Below are 27,521 nucleotides of genomic sequence, written 5' to 3'. Positions count from 1 at the left end.
CGCAATTATGTCATTGCAGTTTATGTATTAGATACAGTACTACGAAGACAAGAGCTGAATGCTTCACCAGAATCCACTGACTTAAGAGAGAATCTAAAATGCTCTCCCAGAACCCACACTACAAAGTGTCTTACCTAACACTGCTCTTCCTGGATCCACAGGGAAACCTTCTGGCACGGATCAGAGGATGAGTAGTGAAGACCAGAACATGCTGGTCTGGGCTACTTATCACTACTTTCCTGAAACATTTTTACACTTAATGCCTCAAAATCTTTTGTATCAAGGGCCGCCAGTTGGTATTCTAGTGAGAACGAGCCCCAAAGGGCTCTTTCCAATTAACAGGGGCACTTGCCACAGCACTCCAAGAGGGAAAGCTTTTACTTAATAATGAATATGTCAGCCTATAGCTACAGAAAAGAGAATGAGAGAAACGCTGGTATTTAAGAGGTTTTTCACATAAACAGCAAAACTAAGGAGGGAAAAGATCACTTTGCACATTTATATGTTCAGAACTCTCCTTTAATCATTGTTTAAAGACTTTTAAAATTGCACACTGCAATATCAGTTACTGTTAATAACAGCACTACTTTGATTTTCTGTGTTACAGCATTAGCACCTTGAAGTCAAATAGTTTTTAAGAAAACATATTCAGGTCAATTCCTGTTTCTTGATATAGCTAACCTCTGTAAGATGATAGGACACTTTAAAAAACGAATAATATTCTAATAAGTTTCAAAAAGAATATTAGGTTATTTGTGGAAGTTAAAAAACAAAAACACTCTTACCAGTCTTAGTCCTTGGTAAATAAAATGTTTTCAGACTTCTCTAGATATGTTAGAAAAACACTTAAAAACACTTCCCAGAATCCTTAGAAGAACACATTCTCTTTTCTGCATACTCAGCACAACAGAAATTGAACAAGAAAAAAACTACTTAACACTTTCATAGCACTACTATCTCATTTTAATAGGAGGACCAAGCCCTCTGACCAGCTTCTCTTATATAAGATTTTAGGACTGCTGTTCCTCATTCAGCCTTATTTCAAGGACTAAATCAAGGTGCTAGGTGAAGTCAGGTGATAGCACTTGACTTCTAATTAACAAGGCTCCTTTCAAGCCCAGGTTTTAACTCCATCAAACTAATAGAAAATACTAATGCATTAAGTTACGTAGAATGACCTCAAGTACTTCTGTCCGTTAAAAACATGCGACAAACTTAGATGCAAAGTTCTCATGCTAATCAGAGTAAAAATTGAGATCATTAAGTAAGTCCTAGCCTTTCTTCTTTATAGTGGCAGTGTGATTCAACTGACTGGGACAGAAAAAACCTGAACGTTATGGTCTCTGAGCCCGGCCTTGAACAGCTCCAGAAAGAAAGTAGCTTAGCTACTCCAAAAAATGAAAAGAGATCCTCTTGCGGCAATAAAAAATGGAGTTGATTTCAGATCAAATAGCTCTACATTTAAGGTCAGACCCTTCCGAAGGAAGTTGGGACACTCAGGGTGCAAGCACTGGAGCATGAACTTGCTTGTAGTGACTCATCTTCCGTAGTTCATGTTTCCCAGGTCTTAGTGATTCAGCCAAGGCAGTTCTAGAATTTCAGGACTCAGCCCTAAAGCCATACATTTGGTATCTAAGGTAGCTCAGTCCAACATAGGCCAGCTGGTTTTGGAAGTCATTCCCCAAATCTCCATGTGGCTCGACGCATTTGGCCATCTCTTCTCCCCTCCAAGCACGGCCAGTGAGAAGGTCTGGTCTGGCCGCGCTATGTTCCTTAGAGCTCTGTGTGCCTTTGCTGTTCTGAGCATCCTTTGTCCTGCTTTGAATGTCATGCATATTTGTTCCGTGGAGTAGCAGAAGTTGGACATTACTTCTACCAAATGAAATGTGGAGATATCAGATAATAATGTCTCCTGTAATGGATGTAAGCACGCTATTTGGAGTATATCTGCAGCAGTAGAAAACAGTTCATCCTAGTATAAGCTCACAATGGTAGATGATGCTTTTCCGAAAAACGTATCATTCTTGCACGCGAATAAGGGAACCTAACTTAATCTCTAGATTAAGAGATAATTTTATCTACCAGTTATAGGATTAAAAAAGTAGAGAAAGAACCTCCTCTTCCATTTTCTGACTTTAAAATGAAAAATGTTGCTAGTGAGAAGTACCAGAGTACTTAAAAACAGTCTGCAAAGCATTGCAGGTCAACTGGAAAAGCTGTTTTGAAAATAAAATCATTTACAACAGCATAAAACGTACCTTATTTTGAGTGAGTGACATGAAGTTATGGCACATCTACATCCTGCTTTGGAGACCCCATAGGGAGGAGTGTGTAAGCAGACTTGTATATTTTCTGAACATTTGGATATCTAGTTTTGATCACTGTTGTACCTTTTCTCATTCTATGTTCCAGCGCTCCTTTGAGGCTACTCATGTACCATACTGGCTTCAAGTGGTACATCTGTTCCTTCATTATGCTCTGCTCAGGTCTTTAAATACCTGGAGCAAACCCCAGACTCCAGATTTACCTATTTTAATATAGCTAAACTATCTCTCCTCTACTTGGCAGTCACTGTTATTGCACAGACTTTGTAGTTGAAGGTCATAAATTTTTCTTTGTGCCCAATAAATGCACTCTTTCAATAGGTTAATGCTTGTATGCTGCAATTATTTCAAACAGGTGGTCACTCTGACACCCGCCATTAGCCAGTCTGCAACACACAAATGTATTGATCAAGTCAAAGATGCACTCCTGACTTGTGCTAATCAATGTATCAGTTCTCCAAGGGTTTTTACAGTGTAATGAGCAGGAAATATAAACACCACTGCTAAGTTTCTCTCTCTTCGGGGAGCAACTGAGTGCACTTATAGAAGAGCTGATGTACTGATTCACAGCAAAATGAAATGACATCTCCAAATAAAATTTTAATCTTAAGTATGCAGGTAAAGTTTTGAAGAAGACTGATATGTAAATTTGCAAAGTTTGCAGAATTACGGTGCTTAATTTACAGCTGTGGAGCTAATGTGCAATGGTACCTTCTGTTGGAAGTTTTCCAGAGTTAACCAGAGCTCAACGTGGCTTCAGACCCACCAAGGAAGCCAAATGATGCAATAGGAAAAAAAAAAGATCAGGAATTAGTAGTTTCGAGCAATAGCCATTTGTTCTTATAAGTCCATCTCTCTTTACAGATACTAGCAAAGCCATTCTCTGTGTGCAGTCTTTGAAGCGCAGCTTGCAGAAGGATTGCATTATAAACACAGTGCATTCCAATTTAGAGTTAAGGTTGAGGATCTTTTTTCACATTAAATTTGTTGAGCCATTCTCCACTGGATCTGTCATTAAATATTATCTCCAGTCAGCTATATCATTTTCTACCTTCAGTAAAGTTCTGTGTTGTCTCTGACAAGGTGGCAGGTAGAGGGCACTGACAAGCTACAGTTAGGATTCTGGGTCAGTACAAATCAGTGTTGACCCCAGGGAGGTCACAGAGGGTGTCTGAGGTTACCTGAGGTTTAGGCAATGGACAGTGAATGATGCAAAGATAGAAAGTCCTCCAAAACCTCTTGCTTACGGTGTGCCAGTTAACCTGAACTAGATGACAAAACAATATACTGTTAGCAATCCCTACATTATTTACCGTATTCCCATAGTTACCTCCACCTTATAATGACAGGATGGGGAGTCTATAATTCTCTTTTTCTTCTGGATCTCAAAGTACATACGCCAAATCTGACTGTTAAGCTCTTACATGTCTTTAAGCCCAACATACCTGAATCAGGCATCTTTAGATACAAGAATCCTTATTTTGCGTAAATCTACAGCTAAACGTTGTCAGCAGCTGACCCATATCTCACTGCCCACTCTATTTCATGAGCAAAACTCCTTCTGAGAGGCACAAATGGAACCTAGGAATTCTTAATCCCAACATTCAATGTGTAATCCACTGGCACAGCGTGAGTCATATCTTTTAATGGCCAGTGTACATAGATACAAGTGTACAACAGCAAGCAGCTAATGGGTTTACTCTTTTAATGGAGGAAGTCCTGGCTGCTAATCTGAAGGCCCTGGGTTCAAGCCCTACTGATGACCCAACTTAAATTGTTGTTTTATTAGGTAAAGACTTAAATATGATTGATATAATTTAAGCTATTTAATCTTCCATTGTAGAATGATTAAGATTGATCCATCTGTTCTATAATCAAAGATTAATAAAGTTATGAAGCTAATAGTATAACAAGTGTTTTTGCTAATCCCAAGTTGTTGGGATAGTTCTCATCTGGAAGCAGTGACGGACACAGCAGGAGGAACAGTCCATCTCTATTAGGAGTGATTAGTACAACTTCATGCTATAATTACTAGGATACACTTACACAGGAGACTGCTACCCAGCCACTAAGTATCCTTAAGAGGATGATCTTTTGTACCAAAAGGTCCAGCAGTTTTTCTGGCAGTTGAGAAGTTTATCTCCACTGAGTGCCTGAAGGGTGACTCAGTGCTTCAGATGAATGACAACTTTTTTTTTTTTTTCCCCAAAGTGCTTGGCAATTAAAAAAAAAAAAAAGCCTTCTAATTAGCCCCTTAAATTTTAGATTGGTCTGAAATGGTCTTTTTCATGTAGCATCGATCTTTAAATGGAATGGCCTTTCCTCTATTTCTCTGCTGTATGCAAAGCCGTTACCATATATCCTTTTCAGCTTTATCATTACTGGGTTAACCAAGTTTTGTACACCCGGAGCATGCCTATATTCTGAAACACAACGAGGTGCCGACACCTAGAGATGGCCCCAACTGCTTACCTCCTTCCCAGATCTGTAGCACAGGTGGCTGAAAGTTGTATAAGGCAGCTGATTAAGGGATGACTTTCACTTCATCTGAGGCTTCTGATGAAATTCCAGTTAGTGGTCAGAATTCTTTTTAATGTAACATTTATTTTTAATAAACTTTAAGCTTGCATCTTCCCCCCCCCCCAATTATTCCTGTATAATATTCCAGTCCAGTTCCAAATCAGCAAATCCTTCCAAATTTGCTTCAGCTGCAGAGTTCATTAACATACCTGTTTTATGGCAAGGTCATCATGAAAACATTGTTTCAGCTCCTCAGATATCCTCAGGCTTTTACCAATACCACCTTTCCAATAACTTCCCCATTCACTTCACCTAATTATCTCCTGTTTAGCCAGGTTCTTGCTCAGCTTAGCATCCTTTTCCAGTACAATATTAACTAACATCTATGTGGGGCACCATACCAAATCCTTAACTGAGCTGTGAATTCCAGACATTTTACTCACAGTCCCACACAACTTTTCAGGCATTCTCAATTATTCTTAAGGCTATGAAGTACTTCTTGTGCATCACTTACTGGAATTGCTACCTGCCATCTGCTCCTTCATGTTTTCTCCTGCTTCTATGACTGCATTTTATTCTCCTAAACCTTCATTAAAAACAAAACAAAACAAACCAAAACCAAACTCCAACAAGTTCTGCCTTAGTTTCAATGCGGATGCTTACCTGTAGTTTGCACAGTGGGAGCAGTTCTGGCAGCTTTTTCTAAGGGTTTGTGATTGCGTGAAAGTCTTGGTTTCAATTTCAGTTCCAATTAAATTAAATTCATATTTTTCATGGCAGAGAGGAATGGGAGGATGACAGATGCGTATTCATCTGACAGAAAAAGAAAGGGAGAAGGAAGGAAGGAAATACTCTTTCTTCAAAACTCTGAAAATCCTTAGAGCGCAACTCAAATAGGACTGCTCAAGGCAGAACTGTGGAAGTAAGCAAGGAGTAAGGTCATAAATTAAGGCAAGAAATGAGGAAACATAAAGTACAAATATCAAATATAGAGTCCCCTAACAACTTCTTAAGTGTTATTCCAAGCTTGCTGCCTTCTGATAACTTAAACACACCCCATTTCAACTTCTTATTCAATTTTCTTGAGAAAGAACTGAACAGAAACCAACCCAGAACTATGGTTTGTTCTGACATCCTATTTACTCAGCTTGAGGTAACTTTCAAAGATAAAATATTGCTTTTATACTTCCTTCTGAATCGAAAGCTTTGTGTTTTCCCCACTTACCTCCTTTCCTGGCTGCAAGCTGCATCCATTTCTGCAGAACAAAAGTTTATCTTAAGAGCAAAAATCAACGCTCACGTCTATGCCTACAAAGAGAAATAAAGAGGAGACAGTTCTTTTTCACCAATCACAGAATCATCAGATGGGCCTTCATTTTATCACAAATTCAATCATATTTAGAATTCTGTAATTATCTTACTTTACATTTTAACTGACTTATTCTGTTAAATGACTTACTCTGTTACTCTGGTAACAGTTTTTGTTTGTTTGCTTATATCTGAAAAGCATCCCTAAATTGCACAGATACTGACATAACCATTACAGTTAAGCGTTTCTGTTCATGGGCACGTAAATCCAGATAGGTTTAATTTAAGCAGAATGTCCGGCACTTTCTCAGGCATCACAATAAATAGCCGTGAGTCTCTTGAGGTACCATGCAAGTGCTCACGGATCTGCACGTGCATCAAAGAAACAAATGTGGGTGAGTCGAAATAGGTACAGTACAAAGCATGGAACCATAAGTTTCAGATTAAACAGAGGTGTCTCTGTGATACAGTGTTTCTCTACTACTTTGACTGCGAGAGAAAATCACTGATTAAGAGTAAAAGGTCCCACAGAAAACTTTGCAGAAAACTGTGCATCCTTCCTGCTCCTTCTTTGCCACTAGGTCTGCCTATAAAATCTGCCATAAATTCTCTCTGAACTCAGATTTTACTGTCGTAGAAAACCCAAGATTTGTGTCAGGATATGGGGTGCATCCCACATAGTGTATCACCAGCACTGACCTTCTCCTGACATCCCATCTATTTGCCCGAGTATTAAAATCATGAAATGTTCAAGTATTCCCTGGATCTCTCTGCAGAGACTTACAGTTGGGATTATGGTCGTAATCCAGCAGAAGAGAAGCAGTCCCATCACCACAGCTGTATTTAGGCAGAGTGAGACTGAGGACTTTTGTTTCAGCCACCCCATACAAAAAGGAAAATAAATAAAACAGTTTATTCTGCAGAGGTTTCTGCATGGTCCCCAGGGTGAGTGCCACACTGCCAGCCATGGCCACCCAGAAGTCCTTGTGTCCTTGTGTTCTTCAGACAGAAATATCAAGGCTGAGCTGCAGCACGAAAGCTCCCTAATGGCTGAGAGTCAGCCAAGGTGGCAACTTAATGCAGGATATAAAAAGCCAACTGGTAATCTACAATGCCTATAAGCTGCCAAGCCACTAAATGCCTCCTAAAGACCAAATGACACTCCTAACAGTGACCAGAATCATTCAGTTTGTTGTGAACTTTAGTTTCATAGAATAGGCGATGGTAGATATTGGAGTTTTAAATCTATTTTGATTTCTGCATTCTGTCTTTCAGTGGAAAGACTTTCCATGGCAGTGCATTACAATATAGGAAGTAAAAAGAGTTTATCATCACAGCTGCATAAAGATACAGTCAGAGCCACTCTGAGCAGAAAAATTGCTTATCAGTTCACATTATAAAAACTAAATATTGGATTGAAACACCAAATACTTTGCAGAGTTTTCACTTTCTTTCACAAAAGAGATTAACTGCATTCAAGGTGGGCTCACAGACAGGTTATTCTAAATTGGACCAAAAATCATCAGCCACCTACAGTCTGAATTTGACCCCATTATATTAAACAAAGAGCCCTCAGAAATAATTGAGCTGGGAGCTGCACAACAGCCTAAACCCCTGCTGGCTGACAGTGTCCAGCAGAGAACAAATGAACCCACTACTAATGGTAGTCAACAGCTTCTTCAGAGGATTGAACTTATCAACCTCTAAAGAAAAAACAATGTTCTGTATGGTCTTTAGGCAACCGACATGATGTAGAAACGTGGATGTATTCTGAGCTATCACAGCTGCTCTGAAATGAAAAGATCAGTGAAAATTTAGATCACGATCTTGCCATCTTGCCATCTTCATGACAAACAAGCCTCAGCACATAGGGTCCTGCTCACTCATGCACCGGAGATGGGGGACCCTTGTGAGCCAACAGCCCGGCAGAAAGCCCTGCACCAGGCTCTGAATTTGTTCTTCTCCAGTGATGGCCATTGTCAGAACAGATGAGGTGGGATCCGTTTTTTTCCACTTTTCCCCTTTTAACATAGAGGAGCATTAAGTGCCTCCTGCTCTAGAATAAATTGTGCAGGTCCGCTGCCATGTGGTCTGCAGGCATAATAAGGAGTGCTGTGAACGTGCAGGCACAAAAGCCTTGATGACTTTCTGGCAGTGGTCACTGCTATCCGCTAGAGCTGGTGACATTCATACCGCAAGTTAATGGAATAAAAACAAGCTTCCTACCTAAATTAGTTGGGACAGGGAGCACAGCTGCTACACAGTAAGAGAGAATTAAACAAGGCCTGCCCCACTTAGACTCCACAGCACGTGGTGATTTCTCTCTGAACACGGTATGTTCAGAAATCCTGCCATTTGCAGAAGCCACCGCTCCTCCTCCAGCCCTGAGCTGTGTGGCCTGTCCCTGAGAGGTGCTGGAAGGGGTTGGCAGCACGGAGACCTCTCTGAAAAAGCCAGCTGCATGTGCTGGAGGAGCCGAGGAGCCTTGTTCTTGTGAGAAACTCTTATTTGTATTTAAGTGCTACGGTGAAATTTTTTCCTTGACAAATTGATCAGTTAAGCCCTCCTCATGTTCTTCCCAGTGCCCTTCTGAGCACGGGAGCTCATGGTTCAGCCCTGCGCTCCTGCACAGCCCGGCACACAGACAGTCTATCATCGACACCGCGCACGTATGGTGCACCGATAATTCTGGTACCACATAGCAGGTCACTCTGATTAGGGCTTTTTTGCCATACACTGTGTTTTGTCCTTTTTCTGCAACCGATCGGGGGATCTCAGAATTAATTAAATCTCTTGATGTACAGAGACAGCTTGCGGAGTAAATGGTATGATATTAGAGACACTGAACTTGCTCGTTTGATTTCCTCTCTGTAACCTGAGCTCCAATTTAGTGTTGTATCTTCTACCCTCTTGAAGATTAATTACGGCACCAGTTAGCAAGTCAGCTCACCTGCTTTCAGCTGTGAAGAGTGTAAGTCAAGAGAAATGTAACTCAGGTACTGCTTGGGCTTTGTACATGACCACTGGATATTCAGTGGAAGACTTAGCAGTTAAATACATTTAGCACTACAGCGCTCCTTTCTTACAACCACCGAGAGGCTGCAGAAGCTGGTCATGGCATGGGTGAGGCACTATTACTGACATTTAAATTCTGCTTTCAGTGTTCTGCAACTCCACTCCCAATATCTGAGGAGTCTGGGGGCTCTGCGGTGCCCTGGTGACATAGAATCGTAGAATCACAAGGTTGGAAAAGACCTACAAGATCATCTAGTCCAACCATTGAACAACATGGCCAAGGGTGCACAAGTGACTCTGAACCCTGCGCAAGGACACCAAGGCATCCTGTTGGCAAACAACTCTGCTCCAAACGCTGCAGTTATTTGAATAGGGCAAATTTAGAGAACTTAGAGAGATTCCGTGTGATGGTGCAAGATGAGCAGCTGGCAGCAGGTCTGTGTGCAAGAAATACAGCTCTGGCAGAGAGAGGAAGCACAAGTAGAAAACATAACAAGCTAGAGTCTTTGGAGAACCAAGTGGGATAGACACACTCTTCCATTTAGAAATGACATGTTTGGAGAGGTTTAGTTTGTGCACTGGAGAGTGACTTCTTTGAAACACTATTAACTAGAAGAATACTATTTTTTAATTTCTCAGACACTGAACCAAGTTTATTTAGCTATGGAAATCAGCTCTATTCATTCCCATCCACCTTCTGAAGTCCATAATCGGTGCAGGTCTACCCCTAAACGCAGCTCAAGTTTAAGAAAATCTTGGTTAAGTCCAGCAAACCCAAGTGCTAGCCATAGACAGAAAGGTTCAGGTGCTGCTGTGTGGAGCCCAGGCAAACCTAAATCTGCAACACAGCTTCCCCAGCAGTTATTTCCTTGCTCTCAAGAACGCAGCCAGCTCTGCAGACAATTGCCCCCTGCGATCTCGGTGCTGGATCACATATGGCACAGAACTACAACTCTGTGCCCTGACGGGAATATGATGGCACCTGTTTTACACATGAAACACTTCACTATGATCACTGCAGTTCTTAGCGTTACTGTTAATTTTATCATTAATTTTGCCGTTCCCACTGACTGTGTTCTGCTTAATAGCATCAACATTCCCACCCTTGGTTTCTGAATTATGACCCTTACACAGACTTTTCACCACAAAGACATCAGTGACTTCTTCCTAGACTACCTCATCCTAGGAAGACCATAGGTGGCTTCTTAGGGTTAATGTTTGTTCCCAGTATGTGTTCTAGAATCCAACCTCTACACTATTTCACCTCATAGCTCCTAAGGAATTGCTTACAGCACCATGAAGACACCAAAGCAGTTGCCTCCAGGAATACTGTGAAGACCGGTATTTGTTTTCTCAAGTTTCTTTTCAATTCCTTCAGTTGTACACCCTAGAAAGGCATCCAAGCAGAAGCATTGCTGTCTGCTTTAGCGGGGCACCAGGTTGCCTGTTACAGACAACATGCAACAAGTCTTGCATTAATTCAGACGTCCATCCCTTATCTTGACATCTGAAAATGGCACCTTCTGGCAGCTTCCCCTTTGGTATTGTCTTTCTTTTAAGGATGATGTATAGTAGCAATTTTGCTTTATCTGCTAAGACCACCAGCAAAGTGGCAATCCTGTTCTTTCATTGACAGTGTTTTTGATAAGTGATTTGGGCTTTTTTTATTGCACGGTAATATTATGTCTGAAAAACCCAATGCATGTCTGAAGAAAAATAGGGATCCTTGATTTGTGTTGCCTGTGTGCATTAGTAAGCATTTGTGAATTTTATATATTGATTCATGCTTTTGAAATTCTACTATTTTTTTCATATGGTTAAAACAGGCTTTATCTCTGCGCTGTTGTACATTAATGTCTTACGCTTGAGTTATGCATCATTTATTCATGCCAACAGATTGGGTTTGACTTTCAGAAGAAATTTTTAATTGTGATGGAAACAATGAAAAACAGCCAATTCTAAAACTAAAAGTATGTTTCTGTTAGAAATTTCCTGTGTTGAACAACCCATTTTGAATTCCACTCTTAATAGAATATACATATATATATTCTTTCTTTCTACAAAACCTACGAAAATGCAGTCTCAAATCTACTAAGAAGCTTTTATGTTTCTCAGACAGACTCACGAGGCTTCCAAATCATCTTCAAAAGGTGGTAATCTACTACCTAAGGTATTTGCTCTCAAAGGTAATTGAGATGTTTTAGAGAATAGGGAGGAAATTAGGTAATATATTATTTATAAACCAAGAGTAAGCAGTAGAAAGAGTTAGCTCTGCCTCTGTCTCTGAAGGACCCAGCTGTTCTGGCTGCTTTTAGTTGCCATCCTGAAGAGGAGGAGCAGGAGAGCGGCAGATCTCAGAGCTTCCCCTCCCTGGGGTCAGTGGTGGAGGCTAATTAAGCGGAGTCTCCAGTGCAGGGCTATAGTAGAGTAGCTAAGGAAGATACTTGTCATTGCTTACCATCTTAATAATGCACCTTCTTATTGCAACTTTCCTAATATCTCTCCATTACTGTAAATCTATGCTTTGAGATGAAGAAAAATAAACAACAATCCCGTAATATAAAATATCTTCCAATGATAAAACTGATGAAGTATTTGATTTTCCCAGTGCAGATATCTCTACAACTAGATACAAGGCATGTATTCCTCCACAGTGCTAAGAGAGAAGACGACTCACTGGTCTTTTCCCTTGAATTATGTATTACAGTTCAGAAGCTGGAAACACAAATATCTGTTTATAAGACCTGTCTTCTGATGATCAGTACAGCTTGTGCAAGCTTTCTGGTATGAGCAGATTAGTGGACAAAAAATGCAGGAGTCCACAGCTTGTTTGAATTACAGGCATTGGTAACTCTCATTCTTGCACCATGTGCTGGTCATTCAGCTGCCTCTCTTGCCAGAGACACATACTTCATGCATTTACATGAAAAGTAATGCTCAACATGCAGTAGAAGAATGAAGTTGTACCATGCTCTGTGAAGCTTTGTGAATGCAGCAATCTTCAAATTAAAGAGGTGCAGGACCCTGCTTTTGTCTTTTGAACTTCATGAGGTTCCTCCCACCCAGCTCCAAGCCTGTCCAGGTCTCTGAATGGCAGAAGAGCCTTCTGGTGTGGCAGCCACTCCTCCCAGCTTTGTGTCATCAGCAAACTTGCTGAGGGTGCACTCTGTCCTTCCAACAAATATATTAAACAATACCAACCCTAATCAAGTACTGACCCCTGGGCAACGCCACTAGGTGCAGGCCTCCAACTAGACTGTGCTGATGATCAGAGCCCTCTGAGCTCTGTTGTCCATTAGTTGAAAAAGATAAGTGACGTTCCTCAATGGGCCGGTGCCAACAACTACCAACACCATAAGCAGCCGACAGCCTTACCCACCTCACGCCACTTGTTCATGTGTCTACGCTGTTGCTGATGCAAAGTGAAAGCAGCTGTAACACCGCTGACAAAGTCACCAAGAAAGTGTTTCAAAAAGGATTATTCCTTGTTAGTGGATCAGAGAGAACCTGTGAATTTTTAAAGTTGGGAAATTATCTTTCTGAGTTTAAATATGCTGGTAAATGCTGATACGTGGATGCTGATAAGTTCAAGGGTTTTTTTGAAAGAAGCTTTTATCTCTCATCCTTACATGTTATTACAGCACATTATCTCTTTCTGGTCTTCAGAGTTCCTCTTGAGATGAGATGGGGAAGGTGTTTCTAGTTCTTCCTTTTTACTAAGGGCTGAAAAATACACACAAACGTATACCCCACAAATGCATCCATGCTCCTCCCCAGCATAACAGCTCCTTTGCTTCTTGGTTTGGAACAAAATTAACCAGTGATATTTTCCTCCTCTGGCTAAATGTATTGATAGTTTCATACAAGGTTCTTGTCTGATCTTTGTTATATTGATGCAATGAACATTAACAGAGGGAAACAGTAGTTACAAGGGTGAAAGTAGAAATCTGTTTAGTCACTACACACTTCGGTGATATTTCATAGAACCATAGAATTGTGAAGGTTGGAAAAGACTGCTGAGATCATCTAGTTCAACCATCAAGCCACCACTGCCATGCCCGCTAAACCCATGTTCCCAAGTGCCACATCTACCCTCTTCTTGAACACCTCCAGGGACGGTGACTCCCCCGAGAAGAAATTTTTCCTAATATCCAAGCTGAACCTCCCCTGGCACAACTGGAGGCCATTCCTTCTCATCCAGTCACCGTTGCCTGAGAGAAGGGGCCGATCCTCACCTCGCCACAACATTTTTCAGGGAGTTGTAGATAGCGAGAAGATTTCCCTCAAGCTTCCTCTTCTCCAGACTGAACAATCCCAGTTCCCTCAGCTGCTCCTCATAAAACTTGTGCTCCAGACCCTTCCCCAGCTTTCATGAAAGAAGCCCAACAAAAACATTTTATGAGCATGATTTTCACTTTCTAATGATCTTTGATGAAGGACTGTACAAATATGCCATCTTGAATGCCCCGTTTTAGTGCACGTCCCTCAAATTTTATAACTTCTCAAAGTAATAAAAAACACTATTAATAACATATCATAACAAAAATAATTGCAAAAGATAATATGTTAGTATAATAAGCAGCTGAAAGGAAAATGGAAGTGTCGAAGAAAAGGGTATATTTGGCACTTAGGAACATGTTCTAGTGGACATGGTGAGAATGGGTTGATGGCCGGACTAGATGATCTTAGTGGTCTCTTCCAACCTTAGTGATTGTATGATTCTATGATTCTAGTAGGAGCAATTCTGCCAGAATTTTTTATTATTATTATTATTATTATTTTGGTCTTTCTGACTTTTCAGTCCAGTAAAGAATAAAATATCTGAATTTTCCATGGAATGGAAATTCTGGCTGCCTACTCACACTTTAAATGGGCATTGAGCTTCACCTCTCTGCTAGGAAAGTGGCTTCTGATTTTTGTGTTTAAAATTCTTATTTCACGTTTCATACAGCTGATAACAATTAGGAGGTATCTGCATTAGGCATTTGCACACCTGCCTTTTTGGGAAATTTGTGTTTTGATGTAGATCCAATCTCTGCTTGTAGTTAGTGTATTGGCAAATACAGCTGTATTGTAATGATGAACATCAAGTTAGATTATCCTGGAAACTGCAGCAGTGATGACTTCAGTTCAGTTAGAGAAGTGAGGTGCTCAAATGCAGATGTCAGCCAAGGCTGAGGTCAGGCACCCATCCCTACCATGTCTGATCCAAGCAGTATTCCCAATGAAGTCCTAGCCCCTGATGTCAATGGGAATGCAGACTTACTGATGGTGCAACACGCCCCCAGACCATCTCATATGATGATAGCAGTGCCTAGTAGTGCAAGACAGAGGGAAATACTGCTGAGAATAGCAGATGATGCGAGCTGGGTGGGAATCCCAACCCAGCCCTGGCAGTCACCCAGCACTGCTCTGGAAATCTGGAACCACGCTCTGGTTACACCCTACAGACTGTGGGGCTGTCCAGCCCTGCAGGCCTATTCCCAGGCATCCCACGCTCAGACTCATCCGCACACAGGAGGCTGTGCCAGCTGTGGTGTGGGTTTTGCCATCAGAATAGTGGTGCTGCCGTGCAGGAGCGTGGGGGCCAGGACACACTAGGGGCAATGCTGGAAAACCATCCATAAGGGGCTGATGACACACTTGTTACAATGGGGCTTTGCCTGCCCCTGTAGTGACCAAGCATATTTTGCGTGCTTTGCCCCCTTAACAACACTTGGAGGAATTAAAACTCTCAGTGCGGCTCACAGGGATGGTGGGAAAAGCTCCTGGGGACCTTTACTCCTGCAGACGGATATGGCCCCCTCCCACTTTGGCAGTGCAGCAAAGGGCTGCTTTATTATAGCTCTGTCACTTCACACAGTCCGGTTTTATTTCAATAATAAAAATATAGAAATATAATTAGCATCTTTGTTTTGAGGCGCCGAGTTCTTAAATTGCCACGTGTGACAACAGTTATGGCAGCGAAATCGTTAAAATCATGTAAATGCTTAAAGCACGTAGGCCTGGGAGATTATAGTTTCATTAGAGAAAAGGCTATAAAGTTAGACCTAGGTAATTACCTTTCCCATTAATGCTAGAAAATTCTTTGCTCCACTGAGAAGTGATTGTGGTGCATCATGCCTTCTGTGCTTTTACATCCGAGCGGCAGGAGCCTTTATTTCATCAGCACAAACTGCAAGGAACCAGCGGCAGCCTTCCAGGTGTACTTTGCAAATTGGGGTTTAAATGTGGAACACATCAAATTAAAATTCAATATTAATTATTTTGTCTTGCTAGGAGCCTGAGTAGTTTAAAGCAGCAAGGGTAATTGTCTAACTCATTGTATGTGTCTACAGCGAACTTAATCATTATGTCAGCTTCCTAATAAAAGGTTATTATAGAAACAAAGATCCCAATTTTACATATGGTAGGCAAGGGAGAATTCGAAGAGCTAGTCTCCAAGGTAGACTTGAGGTTCTTGACAAATGATGCCCATGCTGTGATCAGATACTTAACAAGAAATCTCGTTATTAACTAGGCCTGTACAGATAATTAGCACTTGAGCTTCAAATTTTAAATCTGGCTTGAGATGTATAATTTATCAAAAGCCCTAGCTCGCTGTCAAAGTCCCATAATAAGGCAGCGTTATTGATGAATTGAGATTAAGAGCAGATTGAAGAGAAAATTAGGCCACTGGTTAGTCTGAAAGGTCTGATTTCAATATTTGCGGTACTAATTTGGTATTATTTTGGTAAATGGATGAGATTCCCAAGTGCTGCATGGTATAAAAGAATAAACCACGCGTCGTTATTCTAACAAAAAAGTATTGTTTGCCGGACGCTGAATTTTGCAGCACCAGCAGCCTGCTTAATAAGCTTCTTTACGGGATAAGCGTACCTGTTTTTATTGCATTAATTTATTACAGCACATAGAGAGCGCCGGGCTTTTAGGCAGGGTTGGAAAACGTACCTTCCTTACATTAAAAATTATATCACATTAGGCTAATTATGACAGAGTGTGCCAAGCCCTAATTTAGCCGTTCCATTTATATCCGTGAATTGTCTTTCAAGCATTCCTTACCCTGGAATGCAGATAAGTATCATTTATGTATTCAAGCTACATAAAAAGCACAATCTTGTTTTAATGATCGCCAGTAGCACTTCATTGCGAGAGGCTCCAAGGAAAATGAAAGAGTTACTGTATGCAATCTATCTACAGTAAACCGCAGCTGCAGAGGTGTGAGATACACAATCACGGCCCTTAGCAAGCTAGATCTTTTCGATACGCGTCATAAAATGTCACTTAGGGCAATATCTGCTTTCCAGAATTACAGGAGGCCACACGTACGGCTGGGATGAGTTCCGTTTGTTTTGTTCGAGGCTTAATTCCCAGCCCAAGCACACAGATCATCCCAGAAAGGCACCCTGCTTTACCATATATCACGTCTTATGTATAACAAGGGCAACCACGGACGGTTGTATATATCCGATATACCACACCAGTATCCTCCAGCAAAGTAATAATGCCAGTCGCCGCCTGTTTCCAGGAAACTTCGCACTGAAATCCCCTGTACGGCGTTATTGGCAGCAGCTCCCTTCCTCTCAGTTTCCAGCTGTCCAACAGGGTGTGCCAAGTCACAGCAGGACCTGAGGAGTGTTTGCATTCAACTGTGGCACCGCGCTTTATGGAGATTTGCTGTGTACGTTGTGCACTTGCAGACAAGTGGGATTTCCAGGCCCGGCAGGGCTCCTGGTGCCGCTGCCGAGGTGGTTTGATGGTCGGCAAATTGCTCTGGGCCGGGAGCTGGTGACAGAGCAGAATGTATTGCGTTCGCTTTCCTATCAATAACATCTGAACGCCGACTTACAATGGAATTGCTTTCATGCTGCTCTTGTCTCCTAATTTTAATTTTAGGATTGATTGGATTTTGCAATCAGGCGTTTTTGGCGATGCTGGGAATCAGAGACCTTTCCTCCTTTCTTATAAATAAGGTGCTATTAAAAATACAAGCAACAAATTATAAACAACTTCAGCTGCTTTAACAAGCCATTGCCTGATGCGTATTTGCACCGATATGGAAAATATTTCATCTTTTTGATATATACATTATAATCACTTCATACAGCTTGAAATAATTCATTCTTTTAGATTTTACTCTGCCGCGCACAGCGGAGCAGCACTTTGCAGGGCTGATGGAGTCCTGCAGGATGTTTAGAGGGTCTGTAAGCCACCCAGACAACAGGGGCACACAACACTCAGCACACAGAGAGCCTACTTGTACTTCTGTGGTGGTTTTCATTCAGGGACTTCCAGGTGTTACTGTGTCCCTGTTTATGCTGAGCATGCTTCTGCCGTGCATCAGTGCAAGCCGGGGCTGGGAGACAGATCTCCTCGAGGGTACGCTTACTTCAGTGCAAGAGGTAAACCTGGGGAGCTCTCAGGGTCATTTAGGATAAAAGTAACCTATACACTATATTCAAACTTATTTAGAAAAATAATTTAGGGACTATTTTATATCTTCAAGTGCCGTTTTCAAGGGTGTTCAAAGATTTTTTTTTTTTTTTTAATGTTTAGTTATTTCCAAATTCGGAGGGAAAAGGAGTACATTTACACCAAACAAGAGCACTGTGTGTGTGACGCTGTACCTTGGGCCCATTTGGAGCTCATCGTAACTGCTCACTGATAACTGCAGTGACCCAACACCTGCCTGGCAGTCCTTACACACGGGGCACTCCTGCAGAGTGGAAAGGGAGCTGTGTGCACAGTGCATGTTTCTATGTTTGGTTGCATTTGTATAAGAAAACAGAGCAACAATACGTTACCTCCCACAAACCAGTGCAAGAAATAACAGCTGCCTTACGGGAACTGTAGGCACGCACCTAGAAATAAAACAATTAATGAGTAAATAAATAAACATTCTTTAAAGCGCATCCAAGCGGCTTTCACTGCAGCCCGCCTCGCCTCCTGGACGTCCCCCCCCCCTCCCGCCGGGACTGCCGCCCGCTCCCTGCCATGCCGCCGGCGGCCGACAGGGGGCGCCCGCGTACCGCGGAACCGCGCGCTCCGGGGCGCAGCCGGGGCCGGGCCGGGGGGCGCGGGGCCGGGCCGGGGCTCAGGGAGGCGGCCGGATCCGCATCCGTTCTGCTTTAGCCTTTGTGGGACCGCGGTGCCGGGAGCGCGGGTTTGGCCTTTTTCTGCGGAAAAGGAGGGAGAACGGGCGCCTGGGATGGAGGGACAGCTGCGGTCTGAGGCAGAGCGCACAGCCGAACTTCAATAAAATAGAAGTTTCGTGGTACAGCATGAGCTAAAGTAATGCACGGCTTTTGCTTATCGTGTCGCGGCCTCATAGCTGCGGTTTGAACGGAGCAGCTATTTCCAGGAGACCTCCTGCTTTTTGGGCCTCCCGTATTCCAGCAACAGAAGAAGGCAGAGAACTCATTTTGTTGTAGGTGATAGGAACTAATAGCACCGCTCTGCTATGGGAATGAAACCGTTGCAGGTCCCTCATTTCCAGAATGTCCGTGGAGTTTGGCTTCTCTCTCTTTCCCCCTTTCCTTTCCGTTCCTTCTCTTTGTATCCTTTTAATCAGATGATTCAGGATGACGACTGTCCGGAAGGCATTTTCCAAGTGGGGAACAGCTCAGCTCCATAGCGTGTGACAATGCGCGGTGGTTGATGAGTTAGTTCTAGAGGCTTCTGAATTTTAATGATGTTGGAGATGATATTGTGTGTCCTTCAGCTTGTTAGAGTGACACCAGCACTCCATAAATCATAATACCTGTGTATTGTAAAATCAATACAAAAGTGCTATCTCAGCGCGAAACCTTAATAAGTTTTTCAGTGCTCTAACAGCTTAAACTTTGCTGTAATGCCATTGGACCCATAGGTTAGGATCAGAGCATGCTTAATTTCTTTTGTAATAGAGACTTTTCTTTAATGAAGGACCGATTAGTAAAGCTTTGGTTGCCACTCTGGTGATCAGTTGGCAGAACAGCCTCCGCAATTAAACTCGTGTATCTCTGTCCTGAAGCAAAAAAGCAGGCTTAAACAGTCAATAAATGTTAATCCAGTCAGAACCTGTCTGTGCCTTTGAAGGCTGCTCATGAGGGGTTTTTCGAATCACATTTTTTTCATCTTCCTTTAAATATGGAGGTCCCCATAGAGCTGGGACGCAGAGTACAAGGCCTCCCACAGCTCCCTAATAAGGTCTGGCGTACTAACAGTGCTCCGCACAGATCTGTCATCTGTCTGTGTGTCCCTCCTGTCCCCGTGCACCTATCTGTGCACTTACTGGTTGGGAAAGAAGTAACACTGGTGGTTTAAATTTCATGCATATGTGAGAGTAAAAAGGCTGCTTTAAAATCTTCATAGAGAACAGGTTCCTGTGCATGTGCAAACATCCCCCCCCCAATTCTCCCCGTTATTATTTTTTTCTTTGTGGGATGAATCACAGTGGAGGAAGTTTACGTTTGTACATAGACTGCAGAGCACATGTGGGGAGCGGGGAGCTGCCAAACAACTGTTCTGAAAACAAGCAAACAAGAAGTTGAACCTTACCGAGGCTGTTGTCGCTCTCTGCGATAGGATGGGCTTCTCCCGAAACACTGCCAGTTATTTAGCTAGTTCTGTTTTTCATTCTTGCCTGCTTGCTTTCTTTTCCTATGGAGAGCACACAAAGGTGAGTGGATAACTGAAAGCAGAGGGTGAGTTAGCAGAAAGTTGGCTGGTGGAGCTGGGAGGGAGACATGGGCGAAAGAAAGAGGCAATTCCCCATCTTTAAATGCTTTCCATTTGGTGCAACACAGCTGTTGCTAAAAAACTTCCTGTCCTTCCATTTCTCCTGTTTTCCATCTATCCCTTCAGCTGCACGCATAGCTGTGCACAAAGCATTAACATACATGGAGAGCGCATTAAATTTAGCCTAATTTTAACTGGCATCCCCTTCTTCCTTTGTATAATTTACCTTTTGTTCATCGTTGGAGGACTCAGAGCTTCAGATAATGAGATGAAGGGAGTTGCGTGAGTCACTGCACTGCAAATGGCAATTCCATGTTAAAGAGAGGCGAAAGAGGGATGCTTTGTCTTGCAGAGGGCCAAACTCACAGTGACCCTCAGCTCAGGGTGATGTGGTTGGTGTGTCACAGGCATGCAAAACTCCAGTATGGGCAGGCAGCTCCGTGAGGTGATGTGTTCTGCTGCTTCCTGTGGCTGTCACAATGGCACCACCCACCCCATGGCCTTGGAGTAAGGTGTGCCAAGGGAGCAGTGGGTAACTGTAGCATCGGAGGCACTGTTATTAACTACCTGCACATTGCTTGCAGATATAGATTTACACATATGCCCTCCGTACTTGCTGGTTTGAAATGATTGGGATCTGATAGAGAGTATTATGGGATTTTTAAATACCAACATATACGTTTTTAACACTCCTGCTTTCTGGTCACAGGAAAGCAGGTCCTGGTGACCCTGTCCAGCCTGTGTCAGGCTGGGTTACGTCCAACCTACAGTACGCATTTAACAGTAATTTGAAGCTGAGATCCAATATAGAATATACCTTGTCCTATTCGTTGCTCCATTTACATTTTCAGGCTCCATCCTCCTTTCCGGTCAGTGAAGTCAGACCAGTGTATGACACAGGTGCGTGCCCTGCTCACCTCTTGATGTCAGCCCAGTGCATGCATCCCCCCTGGCAGCCAGCATCGTGCAGCTGGGGTGCAGATTGATCTTTGTCTCCCGTTACTCTCCCGTGATCTCAGCAAAGGCACTGACAGCAGACTTCGGGTTCCTGTCCAGGCAGTTGAGTGCAACCTTGCAGAAATCAGAGGAGATTCTTGCTGAAATACAGAAATCAGAGCTGCTGTCCGCAGTTTTTGATTCATTAAAAACATGAGCAGGGCAAGTGAAAGGAAAAGGGTCAGACAGCATCTTTCAGATGGAACAGAGCAAGTGAATGGACTCCAAACACACAAAAGATACCTTGAAATACTTGGGGCTGCTTATCCAGTGCATGAAGCCCTAGAGCCCACGCAGTCCTGGGAAGAAACAACGCAATCGAACGGATATTAGCATCCTGGAAATCCTATTGATGCACAAAAGACTCATAAATTACAGTCTTGAATTGTAATACATCCATTGTTGTAATTCTAAATCTTTTTCAAGGGGGATGTGGTGATAAAGCCTTGTATTTCTTTCATTTTTTGACTTTCTGCCACAAAGAGCTGGGCCACCTGTCCCTAACTGCATGTAGTCAGTCATTCCATTTAGTCAGCACATTCTAAGATCTAAGAAAGCAGGACAGGAGCCCACAGGATGCTGAGTACTGCTGAAAGCAAATCAACAGGAGCAAATACCTCTTCAATCCAAACGTCACGAGGTGTTTGCTACCACTCAAGATTTGCTAAAGCATAAAGAAATGCACTGCACACCGGGTTTTGTTTGCTTCCCAGCCGGTGCTGGCTCTTGGTGAGTAACTGTGTGGTCACAGCAACTTCCTGCAAACAGAGAAAACCCAGAAAATTCAAATAATTCCTCACGGTCACAAACGGAGCGTGTGCCTAAATCAGCACACTGTGTTTCCTGTGCCCCCTCACACTCTCACCCTGGCACGCTGTTAGGATACCCACAGCAGCTCTTCAGAGCGCTGCTCCCTCAGCAGCTGGAAGGGGTAGAAAGAAATTTGGACATAATCCTCACAACAGCTACAGTGGTCTGGGCAGCCTCAGTAATTGCAAGACGCTCCAAGGCTCTCCCAGAAATCCAGAAGTCTGTTGTTTCAGTGAGCTCCCAGGGCCAACCTTGGGTGGCTGCAGGAGGTGAAACTTTAAGTAGACTACGGCCTTATAAAACATCAGCAGACACATATTTGAAAGCCTAATGATCAGTTTACCTTGGCTTAATTGGGTTTATGTGTTCAAGGATATCCTGGCAGGGAAAGAGGCTTACTGCTCTTGGAGAAAATTAAAGCTGGAACAAAATTCTGCTGATGTGACGGAGAGCCTGAGAGCATCTCTGTGTGAGAGCCAGCTCTGGCTCCTTGCTCTCAAGGAGGTGGGCTGAGCCCAGCTATCCTACTTGTTCTCCTCTCTTCTTGAGGTGGTGGCAAAACTCTGTGCTCAGGAAGCTGGGGAGCTGGCTTAGGGCTGCTCTCTCCTCTTTTTCCCCTTTCAGATCTCATCTAACCCTTGCAAAAAAAAAAAAAAAAAAGAAGAAGTCTATGATGAATAGATCTTTGAATTGGCTTATAATTGGTTATTCTACTCTATAATATTAATTTTCATCTTCAACTGTTCATTGATTGAAGAATACTGGATGTGGATTGTTAGTTTTCTTCATGACACGTACACCGAAGAATGATTTGGAGAACATGTTAGTGCATATTGATAACATTTTCCACCTCCTATATGTTTTTAGAGTATATTTTTATTTGCTGCCGTGGGAGAAGTGAAGCTTATCTTCTGTGGCTTGTATTTTTATTTTTACCTTTCTAGACATCTTTTCTAATAACCTACTGTTATAAAAATACTGAAAAAATTCAAAGCTTGCAACAAAATTTAATCCATGTTAAAACGAGGAAGACTCCCTTGAGGAAAAATGAGCCAGCTACACACGTCTTACCCACCTTTCTGGTCTCCTTTCAAATACCTTCACTTCTCTGCCCATGCTGCAGTATTTCCAGGTGTGTGTTGCGGGTATCCTGAGTTTGGGGCTCCTCCACTGACCACGGTGAAGCTGAAAGAGAACAAATTGCAATAGGATTATTAACGTTGCCCAGTTCACCTCAATGTCTGTGGGTGCAGATGGGGTACGCCACACTTCTCAGCAATGCGTTCATCCACAATATGGAAATTTAATTCACACTGATTGACCCACAGCTGTGAGAGGCCTGTTGGTTCCACCAACAGTTATGAACCTCAGGAAGGTGACTTTGTCACCGGCACGTGCACAGTGGAGGAAGACACTGACGGCTTTCCCACCCAACCCAGACACTGCTGCAGCTTGGGGGGGCACCAATCCTGGGGCACCGTTGTTCTGGGGACTCTCAATTCCAGTGCCCGTTTGAGTTCCTGTTGTGGGGCCTTTCCATCAAGGCTGTTGGATGTCGCTCAGAGCCAGCATCACGCCCTGTGAAATAAGATCAACGTGCAAGTGCAGCAACCTGCTTTCAGAGTTTCTTTGAGAGGGTTTAATTTAAAGCAAAAAAGCACCACAAGGCTGTATGCTTCTCGCCCCAGATCTTCACGCTTTTAACAATTAACTCGCTGCAGAGACTGCCAAAGAATGTAACTGCACTCGTGTAGAAATTGGTTCATTTTATTGCTGTCTTCCAAGAAGTAGCAAAACTGATTTTAATGAAAATTTGTATTTAGGAAACAATCAACAAACCACACACATAACCACATGCACAGCTCGACGTGCTGCTGGGGTGAGCCGTGGCATGCCAAGCTGCAGCCTGAAGCTAATTTTTTACAGCCAAGTTATAAAGCCCTGAAAAGGGGGTTTTATTGTGGAAACGTTGACAGAACCAGAGTGGTGCTACTGGCTCCCTCTCTAATTAGTCCAAAGAATGGAAAGTTATATTTTGCAATATGTGGTAAGCGCTATTGTCCTGATGTCGCTGGTTTAAGCCAGAACTGCAGGCTTAATTTGGTGTTACATATTCTATTACAAGTTTGAAAAGGCAACGCGGACCCTTTTACTGTCATGAAACGGGAGGGCTTTCGGGCAGCAACCTCGATTTGTACCTTCAATTATACAAATATTAAAAGGTGCAGTTTGGATTTGTTGGTGGTGACAGTAGCAGACTCCCGCTGTGTTCAGTCTACTTTGAAGAAGACGTGGAGCCCACATGGTGTTTCTCGCATGTTTTCCAGAGACTACTTTTAAATTCCTTCAATAAAAGTTACTTTTATTCCCGTTTAAGTGTTTTGTGGTAATGTTTACCGAGAAACATCCTGCCAGCAGACGAAAGTAAATAAAAGACAGGGGAGCAGTAACGTAAAACACATCGTGTTACTACTGCTCCCCACCACCTGCGCTCCCCCATCTCTGCCTGTAATTACACCTACCTGGGCTGGTGCCCTTGGTTTTGCTGATGATGGCAGAGGCCATTTACCTCCCCACCTTACCATTTGTTACTGCAAGGTTGTTGTAGTGTCACTGTGATCAGGCAACACCTGTGGTTTGCCATCCTTTCAGCATCAGCTGATTGTTGGTAAACTAAGACTGTTATTAGGCATCCCATTGTCCTGCACTCCACTATGCTGGCCACCCTACATCCAGCAACAAGAGAATGGTGGTTGTTCTGAAGGTGGGACAACCGTAGGGGAAATGGATAGCTGCAATTATCAGATTGCACAGATATACCAAGCATGTCTTAAAAACGTGTAATTATAGGAAAGTGGGTTGACTCACAGATTTAAATGAGACAACTACTGGATTAAGTGCTGTGCTATACTTTCATTTTTCTCATTTGTTTGTGTTTTTCTTCTCCTAATATGGTATCTATATTATACTGAAAAATATTACCCACATAACTGCTATTGCTTCTATTGTGTCCATAAGGGAGGGGTCACATTAAGGTTCTAAACACCTCTGTATATTTGTTTTAAATATACCATTGTTACATAAAGTGCCTACAAATCCCTATTAGTTATTATACAGCCAGAACAAACCTGTCTATTTACACCTGAAATCAAGCCATGGTAAATTCCCCCCTCGTTTCAGGATAAAACTCTAAATTTATAACAGTACCTCCTGTTGTCATCAACAATGTTCTACTTGATGTTACAGAAATTACTGGAGTGGTGATCAGAAATTAACCTACTTCCTTCCTTCCTGTCACTGCTTTTTTCCCCCATCCACTTGCAAGGAATGCCGCTGACTGCTACTTGACAGTACTGCAAAGGCTTCAGCACTGAATTTAGCATGATTGTTGAGATTACGCTAAAGGCAACAGGGGATTATTTTTTAAGTGGTAATCCTTAACACAGTATTTTGTGCTTCTTCATCAAAGCAAGATCTCCATTTCCTTCCTTCCTTGTGCCTGACAGGAGGCAGCCTCTCAGGAATGACCTGATAGGCTGAAGCATCACGATTTGACTCAACCAGATCTGACCCAACAAACAGTGTTTAGAATTAGATCACCATCTCCACGTGCATTAAGATCTACAACCTACAGTAGCTCCGTTAGTCTGCTGAGAAACCAGGCTGGCTCTGATTGGAATTACCATTTTGATGCTCTGACCTTCAGGTCTCTTAATAAAGCAGAAAATGACCTGTCCACTGGTCCTTCTGGCTCTTGTGAGGCAGAGTGGCACCGGCTGCAAGCCCGCACAGTGTTCAACTTAATCCATGTTCACAAATACGGCATCAATACAACAATAATAAAAAATACCATCAAAGAACCCAATCCTAATTTACAAAGGCACTGCTGTCATGGCCACATGTGGGTCTTCTGTGGGTCAGTGGGGTCCTGCCAACACGTGATCCCTCTTGTGTCAGCTCCAATGCCCAGGTGCATTTAAAATCCACCCAAAATTACGTACGGCAGTGTTCATCCAAATACTCTGACCAAAGATAAGGCCATACAGATGTCTGGCCACTGTTGAATTATGAGCCCCTCCTTCAAGCTTGGAGGAGATGGAAATGCAGATTAAAGATTTCTTTCAAAGGATGAAGTAGTCTCTAGCAAAGGAGAATAATTATTTTTGGTGTTAATCTGCACTTCACATATGAAGTAGAATCAGTACTACTTTCTTCTAGGGCATCCTATGTCATCTCATTAAGAGGAAAGAAACACCCTCAAGTTATTCTTAAGCACTGTACCGCCATTCAGTGTCAAGCAGGAGGTAAAAGACAATAGTCTGGCCTGAAAGCATCCATGAACATAAATGGGATCATTCTACATCAGTCTACGTCAAGCTGAAATTTGGCTCTGCAATTCTGGAGCTAACACAGGAAAACATCCAGTACAGCAGATTTCTGTGACAGCAGATCACAAGGCTTTCTTTCGACCAACAGATCTAAAATATTATAAGTTACTACATGCAAGCAGATGGAACCATGAGACACCCATTTCCTTGCCAGACTTGCTCACAAAAATAAATATCCCAAAACCTAAAGTAGAAGTAAAGTGATTGCCAAAGGTCTACTGTCAAAATAAAGAAATAAAATGAAATGGAATACTATTAAATTGAATTGAGAATACTGATAAAACCACACATAAAACATACAGACACAAAAAAATGTTTTCTGTTATGTTATCCATGAAGCTGATAATTGGATCTTATTTATAAAATGTTTTCATTATTAAAACTCAAATATATTGTTACTTTTCAAGAGAACTGGCAAATGCCTTTATTGCTTTGTAAAATATTACCGAATTGTACTCCATAAATCTAATCTGTATATAGATTCGGAGGGTGTTCACCAACACATTTATAAGCACGCATAATTAATTTCGAGGTGCACCAGTTCTTTTCCCCTAGTGAAGAACAGATCTCAGAAAATGGAGCCAACCTAATATAAAAATCTGTAAGTTGCAACTTTATGTGCCTAAATATCTTTAGTCTGGAAATCCCAAAGGAGGAGAAGTTAATGTGAGATTTCCAGTAACTCTTGATCTCAGCCATGTGGAAATATGCTATAAGCAGCTTTCCCATGCTATTTACTCTTCCAGATCCAACCAGTAAGAGCCACAATAATTAGCATTTTTACTATAGTATATTGTTACAGCAGATGAAAAACGTAATTAAATAAGCAGTGAAGAACTGTATGAAGTATTTTAATATAACAACAAACCACTAATCAGAATTTCGGTCAGACATTAAGAGTGAGTCCTGTTTGACTCACTTTCAACCAAGTCTCAGCCTGGCTTATAACTGATCCCAGCAGAATGCAGGGTGAGGCATGATGGAGATGACCTGGTTAGGTGTGTGTTGAAGGCACCGTTTCCCAGGTAAAATTGGTATAGCAGGAACTTCTATCTGGCAGAAAAATGACCAGTGAAAACAAATTCTCTTTAAGAGGTGAGATTGGTAAGACAGCAGAGCTCTCATCCAGAAATGTCCCCACAGGATGCCAGGAGATGTCACCAGCCCCAGTCTTCTGCAGACCTGGAGACCATTTGGTCCTTGTGATCTGCAAGGCATCAACCAGTGATCTGAAGGCAGCAGAGAAATAGGCTGCTATTTAAAATGCTCCATTGCTTTGTTCTTGGAGGTGTATTTTCTGTTTTCACTGATATTAATCACACATAGCAAGATGCTTTTGTGGACACAAAATTAAAGCAAAGCAGGGCAAGTTTCATGCTTTTTTTCTTCCTTGAAAATTCGTTTTATACTCGCTACTTCTCAGGAAGAGTGTGAGCTATAA

The 27,521-nt window shown here is 42.4% G+C and overlaps 2 long non-coding RNA genes across 12 annotated transcripts in view; both read right to left on the bottom strand.

The window, feature by feature from the left end:
* Nucleotides 1–520: 520 nt before the first annotated feature.
* Nucleotides 521–6,517, bottom strand: LOC121113409. 2 transcript variants are annotated; one of them, XR_005861743.1, is made up of 3 exons: nucleotides 6,070–6,517; nucleotides 5,508–5,758; nucleotides 521–4,880 (listed from the first exon to the last, which is right to left on the bottom strand). It is a non-coding gene; the product is annotated as an uncharacterized LOC121113409 (long non-coding RNA). The 2 variants fall into 2 exon arrangements; XR_005861744.1 differs by having other exon boundaries at nucleotides 5,508–5,657.
* Nucleotides 6,518–14,026: 7,509 nt separating this feature from the next.
* Nucleotides 14,027–27,521, bottom strand: part of LOC101750880 — a 39,800-nt gene continuing 26,305 nt past the window's right edge. For 9 of the 10 annotated variants that reach the window (XR_005861737.2, XR_005861739.2, XR_005861741.2 and 6 more), the window contains 6 exons: nucleotides 22,768–22,877; nucleotides 21,500–21,640; nucleotides 21,126–21,181; nucleotides 20,113–20,957; nucleotides 19,707–19,808; nucleotides 14,027–18,927 (listed from right to left, as the gene is read on the bottom strand). This is a non-coding gene — a long non-coding RNA (uncharacterized LOC101750880). The remainder of the gene's footprint in view (nucleotides 18,928–19,706; nucleotides 19,809–20,112; nucleotides 20,958–21,125; nucleotides 21,182–21,499; nucleotides 21,641–22,767; nucleotides 22,878–27,521) is intronic. The other variant, XR_005861734.2, reaches the window with a different exon arrangement.

This window comes from Gallus gallus, chromosome 7 (genome assembly GCF_016699485.2).
Source record: "Gallus gallus isolate bGalGal1 chromosome 7, bGalGal1.mat.broiler.GRCg7b, whole genome shotgun sequence".
Classification (NCBI taxonomy): domain Eukaryota; kingdom Metazoa; phylum Chordata; class Aves; order Galliformes; family Phasianidae; genus Gallus; species Gallus gallus.
The sequence above is the reverse complement of the archived record's forward strand: the minus strand, read 5'-3'. Positions and strand labels throughout refer to the sequence as shown.